General features: G+C 48.7%; 3 non-coding genes across 3 annotated transcripts in view; all 3 read left to right on the top strand.

Moving 5' to 3' along the window:
• The first annotated feature begins 2,944 nt into the window (after window positions 1-2,944).
• Window positions 2,945-5,239, top strand: LOC124318940. Its single transcript, XR_006912631.1, has one exon. It is a non-coding gene; the product is annotated as a small subunit ribosomal RNA (ribosomal RNA).
• A 936-nt stretch (window positions 5,240-6,175) lies between these two features.
• LOC124318932 lies at window positions 6,176-6,328 on the top strand. The gene has a single exon (XR_006912622.1). It is a non-coding gene; the product is annotated as a 5.8S ribosomal RNA (ribosomal RNA).
• A 642-nt stretch (window positions 6,329-6,970) lies between these two features.
• The window catches only part of LOC124318934, a 4,576-nt gene continuing 4,046 nt past the window's right edge, over window positions 6,971-7,500 (top strand). Inside the window, exon 1 of the ribosomal RNA XR_006912624.1 lies at window positions 6,971-7,500. This exon is cut by the window's right edge and continues 4,046 nt beyond it. This is a non-coding gene — a ribosomal RNA (large subunit ribosomal RNA).

The raw sequence follows: 7,500 nt of genomic DNA on the forward strand, positions 1-7,500 counted from the left end.
GGGTTGGTCGGGCGTGTCGTGATGACTCGCGACCGTAAAAAATTCCCACTCAAATTCTCCCATTTCCGACGACGGTGTTTGGCAACGACTCTCTCGCCCGGCCTCTGGTCGGCGCGAGAGAGGAGTGAGCGAGACCCGTCGATTCGAAAAAAAGCCGTCACACCGTCGAGGCGTGGCGGCTCTCAAATGGGTTGGTCGGGCGTGTCGTGATGACTTGCGACCGTAAAAAATTCCCACTCGTCGAAAATTTTCTAAGTCCCAACTTTGAAAACGACGGTTCCTGAAAGTCGGCTGGCGGTTGGATGGGGCAATGTCCCCGTCCAATCGCTAAAAATGAGCCGGAAAACGGAGACATTATGCGGCGGAACATTAGTGGTTTTCCTTAGTATAGAAGAGGTCTCGATTCCTAAACTCGGAAAAATTTTCAGAGTCCCAAAAATTTTCGAAGTGTCGAATAGTTTGGTTTCTCGAATTGAAAATTTTTTTCAAATTTGCGACATTACGACAAGCAGCGATTGTAAAGCCCGGTCCAAATTTTTCAAACGAGTCTTACTTCTTGTTAGTCCGCCTGGCCGATACCAAAGAATGGCCGACCGTCGACTATCGGGCGAATAGACGGGTGAAAGAAATAAAGTCGAAGCCGGTGGTTGGATAGATATCGAAGGGAAGGCGAAAGAGGCGAAAAGGAAAGCGCGAAATTTCTTTAGTAGCTTCGACGCAAAAACTTTGGTATCGACGGGGAGCTTTGGGAAATGAAACGAAGACGCAGAATGGGAAGTTGTCCGGTTCGGCGTTAGTTGTAGTTTCATTTCCACCGTAGCTGAGCTCCTTTCCGCCCGCCACTTCACATGATTTTAGTTTCGATTCCGTTCGATCGCGCTTGCACTGTCTTTGTTTTTTTTTCACTGCTTGGATCGCGGCTTTGCTCTAACCAGTTTAGCCCCATGCGATCAAAAAGTCTTAAAAAAAAAAACCGTTGAACGGAGACGAACTCGATGAGCTGTCGGTGTGTGAAATATCATTCCTTCGGTAAAACCGTTTTCGAAATTTCCGATGGTCGGTATATGTAAAAATATATCCGAACCGCGATGTGGACGGGAATTCAAACGCCCGCTTCACCGATTGGTGCGACAGCTGAGAAGCTCGTCACTCGATCCAACGACTCTTGGTCGAAAAGTTCAGAAGAGGTGCGCGCGTCAAACATTTTTTTGGTTTCGGACGTTTCGTTTCTTCGGCACGTGTGGTTTGTCTGTGGCCGTCTGTGAGAGAAATCGGACGCTTGTTCTTTGTTATTTTACCGTAACAAGACAAGACGGGAAAGATTCTTTCTTCCAAACTTACGGCATCATAACCATCAGCGTTTACCGTCAGCGACGATACGGAAGAGAAAAGAAAATGGTGCGCGTCTTTTCACTTTTTGACACCGTATCAAAAAAAATTACCGTTCAGGCGGAAATGTGTGTGTGTGTGTGTGAGCCGAGAGATAAAAAATAAAAAAGCCACCAAACAGAACGCTTTCAAATTATTTCGTGCGGCGTGCGCATATTTCACATTTTGCCGTTTGACGGAAGCTCGTTGTGTGGAACACAGAAGTGGAGATGGACGGAGTTGAAGGGGGGCGAAGACGGCCCGGTCGGACAAAGTCAAGAGATTGAAATATACGAGAGAATTGGGTGGAAGTGATGGCAAATCTATAAAATTCAAAAATCGGATGAGATGCGAGGACCGCAAAATGTGGCGTCGACTCTGACTCTCTTTTACTACGAACTTCCCTTCGACGGAAGATATCGAGAGCTGAGCTGAGCGCCCGCTGAGTATGGCCGGCGTAATTACAAACGAGTTACGGTTGGAGCTATATCGATTGTACGTATCCCGAACGTTCATCGAACAAGCCAGATCAACTCGGCGCCCGGTAAGATGTACGCTCAGTTATGGCCATGACACACGAAGGGAGAATTCAAACGGCTGTGAGTGTACGGCCCGCCCGGAGTTGTGTGTAGGCAGTGACCTCTCAAGAAAAAACGTAAAAAAATTTTTTTTGACAGTCACCGGTCTGCGACAAGTAATCAGTACGAAACTTGGGTGCAATGCAAAAAACATTTTGAGAATCCTTGCTTGACAACAACGAATCTAACACGATAAAAAAACGATCCCCATCGGTGTACCGCTTGCTTTTCTCGCGCTTCGGCGCAGAATCGCTTATTCAGCTGCCCTTGGAATATGTTCGTTTCGTGCATACTTGATCTCGGTCATTCTTCGGTGAACTCTTAAAGAATTGCGCACTTTTATAGGGGTAGTCTGGTTGCTTGTCTCGACTTGAAATGATTTGTTTTTTTCCGCCCATGACTTTCTATACGATGCCTCTATGCTGGCCTCTGACCGCGGTTGTTCCGAGTTTTCTCTTTCTCTTCGAAAGTCTTTGCGGAAAATTCTGCCTCGTGTGACCGTTGAGCGGTGAGGTGTGTGTGTGTGTGTGTGTCGTGCGGGGTGATGCGAGAGTGTGCCTCGGCGGTGGAAAAATAAAAATAAAACTCTGAGCCCACAAAAATTTAAAAGATGTATGCTTGTCAGCTTAGTAAAGCAGGCTTGACTTATGAGCATACAGCACGCCACATATGACCGTCGAAAACCGTAATACGGGAAAAAAAGTTGATGAATATATCAAGACCGGTCGAATGAATCCGATTCACTTTGGGCTCATAGACCGTTGAATGGTCTTTGACTTTGGAAATTGAAATGAAAAAAATCCAACAAACGGATCGGATCGGTGTTTCTCTTCACTGGGACTCGCTGTGACACGCCAGGCGTTGCGATCAAAAATTTTAGTTTCCGAAGAAAAAGAAAAAAAACGAAAAACGTGTTGATTTGGTGTGTGTTTGGTGATGCGTGGGCGAAATAAAAACCCGCAACTCGCCGGATGCATATCAAACAAACATACACGAAATACCTGGTTGATCCTGCCAGTAGCATATGCTTGTCTCAAAGATTAAGCCATGCATGTCTAAGTACAAGCCGCTAGACGGCGAAACCGCGAATGGCTCAATAAATCAGTTATGGTTCCTTAGATCCACTCCATCCTACTTGGATAACTGTGGTAATTCTAGAGCTAATACATGCACTCGAGCCTCGACTGCGGGCTTTCGGGCTCGCAGAAGAGGTGCTTTTATTAGATCAAAACCAGTCGGGGCCGGGCTTTCGGGCTCGCGCACCGTACCAATTTTGGTGACTCTGGATAACTTCACGCCGATCGCACGGCCTTCGCGCCGGCGACGTATCTTTCAAATGTCTGCCTTATCAACTGTCGATGGTAGGTTACGCGCCTACCATGGTTGCAACGGGTAACGGGGAATCGGGGTTCGATTCCGGAGAGGGAGCCTGAGAAACGGCTACCACATCCAAGGAAGGCAGCAGGCGCGCAAATTACCCACTCCCGGCACGGGGAGGTAGTGACGAAAAATAACGATACGGGACTCTTCCGAGGCCCCGTGATTGGAATGAGTACACTTTAAATCCTTTAACGAGGAACCATTGGAGGGCAAGTCTGGTGCCAGCAGCCGCGGTAACTCCAGCTCCAATAGCGTATATTAAAGTTGTTGCGGTTAAAAAGCTCGTAGTCGGATGTCTGTCTTCGGCCGGGCGGCGCCGCTCTGAATCAAGGGTGTTGCGTTTCACGCTCTGGGAGCCCGGGTGTCAAAGCCCGACTCTCTTCACGGTCGGACAACATCGCCGGAGTGGTGGTCGGTGCGTCGTTGTTGTATCTGCGGCCAGAGTTGGAAAGTTCTTTCGGGTTCTTTTTTAAATTTTGGTCGTAGTTGACTCGATTCGCTCCACCCAGTCAATCGTTCGGGGTGCCCTTCACCGGGTGTCTCGGGCGGCCGGCAACGTTTACTTTGAACAAATTAGAGTGCTCAAAGCAGGTGTATCCCAACGCCTGAATATCGCAGCATGGAATGATGGAATAGGACCTCGGTCCGATTTTGCTGGTCTTTTACTTTTGGACCCGAGGTAATGGTCAATAGAGACGGACGGGGGCATTCGTACTGCGGCGACAGAGGTGAAATTCTTGGACCGCCGCAAGACGAACAACAGCGAAGGCATTTGCCAAGAATGTTTTCCTTGATCAAGAACGAAAGTTAGAGGTTCGAAGGCGATCAGATACCGCCCTAGTTCTAACCATAAACGATGCCAACCAGCAATCCGTCGGAGTTACTCCAATGACTCGACGGGCAGCTTCCGGGAAACCAAAGTCTTTGGGTTCCGGGGGAAGTATGGTTGCAAAGCTGAAACTTAAAGGAATTGACGGAAGGGCACCACCAGGAGTGGAGCCTGCGGCTTAATTTGACTCAACACGGGAAACCTCACCAGGCCCGGACACTGGAAGGATTGACAGATTGAGAGCTCTTTCTTGATTCGGTGGGTGGTGGTGCATGGCCGTTCTTAGTTGGTGGAGCGATTTGTCTGGTTAATTCCGATAACGAACGAGACTCTAGCCTGCTAAATAGGTGACGGGTTTTATCAATTGAAACCGAAGGGAGTACGGAGGCGTCGGGATCAGGTGGCGGCGATTCGGGTCTCGGTGGGACTGGTTCCTTTAGTGAGGCAATCTCTCGGCTTGGTTTCGTTGTGCTTTGTTCGTCGGGTGTACGGCCTTCACGGGTTGGTTGCCTGGCGGATGAGGTATGGCGGGGCTTTGTCGGGAATGTCTCGCGGGGGCTGGCTCTATTGTTATTCGGTCGTCGTCATCCCCGGCGATACCTTCTGCTCTCGCGTCCGTCACGCAGTCTTCTTAGAGGGACAAGCGGCGTCCAGCCGCGTGACAGTGAGCAATAACAGGTCTGTGATGCCCTTAGATGTCCTGGGCCGCACGCGCGCTACACTGAAGGAATCAGCGTGTTTCACTCTCCCTGTCCGAAAGGACCGGGTAACCGCTGAACCTCCTTCGTGGTTGGGATTGGGGACTGCAATGATCCCCATGAACCAGGAATCCCTAGTAGGCGCGGGTCACTAGCCCGCGTCGATTACGTCCCTGCCCTTTGTACACACCGCCCGTCGCTACTACCGATTGAATGATTTAGTGAGGCCTTCGGACGGGCTTGTCGGGGTGCCGTCGAGTGGGGAGCAATCTCTGCCCGTGCGGTGCCTACCAACGGCGAGACTGAAAGATGGTCGAACTTGATCCTTTAGAGGAAGTAAAAGTCGTAACAAGGTTTCCGTAGGTGAACCTGCGGAAGGATCATAAACGAACAAGACAAATGTTTTGCGCATATGGCTTTGGTTGAGCACGAAACAACTAAAAGTTGCAAAACAAAAAAAACCCCATCAAAAGTCTTTCGGCGTAAGACATCGTATGAACTATGTGTGGGTTGACGGAAGAAAATCATTTATTTTGAACGGGTATCAGGCGCTCTGATGCGCGGTGGTTTAAAGCGGATTCGCCTTTTCAAATTGATTTTTCTTTCCTCTCGGCTCAAAAAAAAACACAAAGTCTTTCGATTTGGTCTATGGCCGTGAGCAAATTCTTCCTGCTTCGATGGTGAATGTCTCTATAGATTCATTCGACCTTTAGCGGCGCTCACAGTGTTGACGTTAGTAGAGTGAAGAATACGATAGCCCGCCTGGGCCGCGAGTACCGAAGGAACAATAAAGGAGATTTTATAAAGTCTTAGTCCCTAAATCAAACACTTTGAAAAATAAAAACTCGGTGGATGGAGAGTCGGAAAAAAAAAAAAAAAACATCAAGATTTTGAACGGGTATCAGGCGCTCTGATGCGCGGTGGTTTAAAGCGGATACGCCCAATCGAAATTGTTTTTTTTTTGTTTCTCTCTTCGTCTTCGGGATTTTTTGATTCTCGGTGGGGGACGAAAGTGTGAGACTTTACTCTGGACGTTCTTTTCGGGCGTAGATACTCGTGGTTGCGTGCGTGTGCGTCGTATAGACTAACACTCCAAAGCCCGACACTATGCCGTTGAAAACCGAATGTTTTTTAAGCTTGCCCTTCGCCCTCTCGATGAAGTAGGAAGAATTCAAAATCACAATAACACACTAAACCCAAATTCTAGTACGAGTGTTTATCGGAACATTTTCTTTCTGGCTTTCTTTCTCCGCCCTCGCATTCATTTGCTTGGGCGGGTTGGAGAAAAAGAGAGAAGAAAACGAATATGTCGTTTTATATACGACCCTGAACGGTGGATCACTAGGCTCGTGGATCGATGAAGAGCGCAGCAAAGTGCGCTAATCCATGCGAACTGCAGAACACATGGAGCATCGAAATCTTGAACGTAAATGGCGGCCCAGCTTCTCGCTCGGGCCACATCTGACTGAGGGTCGGTCGAATGATGAACGAACAGAGATTTTTTCAGTCTTGGTTTTGCATGTTGGGTCGCGGCGAGATTTATTTTTCACCCGGCCTGACCGCATAAAAGCTCCCGAATCTCTAACGTCTGGGTGCCGCGCGACTTAAGTGTCCGCGATGCCTCAAATACAAAAAAGGGGGAAAAATAAAAGAAGGTTCGCCCTGTTTTGTTTTTTTCCTCTCTATTCAAAAGAAACCTTTTTCGATGGCAAAACAGATGGGAAATTTTTGAGCCAACTCAAAAAAAAATTTTAGAAATAAACACATCTTCTCGAACAAGGTGTCGGCTGCGTGTGCGCGATATACCGCTTCAACGCGAGTTTAGTTGTGTGTGTGCGCCGGGCGTGTCGAAGTGTCGACCACCGCGAATTATCACTCACTCTAACCGCTCGTTATGCAAGCTTGGTTCGCGCACGACGCGTTGTTTCAATACAAAAAGCCGCAGGACGCCCTGTCACTTTTCGTAAATTAATTTTTGCGAATAACGAGAGACTCGCTTTATTTCGAAAAAAAAAAATTTGAACCGGCAATTATTCAATCTTTCCCGGGCTTTAAAACGCCAAAGTCTGCCGAGCTAGATAAAGTGTTGTCTCCTTTTGAAAACAAACAATTCATTCTGACCTCAGTTTAGATGAGACTACCCGCTGAACTTAAGCATATCAGTAAGCGGAGGAAAAGAAACTAACAAGGATTCCCTTAGTAGCGGCGAGCGAACAGGGATGAGCCCAGCACCGAACCTCGCGCCCGGTTGAGCGGGTGCCGAGGAATGTGGTGTTCGGGAGGATCGTGCGCGTCTGTCCGGTATCTATCGTCCAAGTCTCCATGAACGGGGCGAGCAACCCACAGAGGGTGTCAGGCCCGTAGATAAGACGAGCCGAGACCGTGCATCGGATCCCTTCCCAAGAGTCGGGTTGCTTGAGCGTGCAGCCCTAAGCGGGAGGTAAACTCCTTCTAAGGCTAAATATCGCCACGAGACCGATAGCGAACAAGTACCGCGAGGGAAAGTTGAAAAGAACTTTGAAGAGAGAGTTCAAGAGTGCGTGAAACCGTTCAGGGGGTTAAACGGGTGGGCCCTCGAAGGTCGAACAAGTCCCCGCTCCCGGCACTTGGTTGTATGCCCTTAACGCTGCATGGAGACTGCCTGAAT

The sequence above is a fragment of the Daphnia pulicaria genome, unplaced genomic scaffold, assembly GCF_021234035.1.
Source record: "Daphnia pulicaria isolate SC F1-1A unplaced genomic scaffold, SC_F0-13Bv2 h1tg000082l, whole genome shotgun sequence".
NCBI classification, from domain to species: domain Eukaryota; kingdom Metazoa; phylum Arthropoda; class Branchiopoda; order Diplostraca; family Daphniidae; genus Daphnia; species Daphnia pulicaria.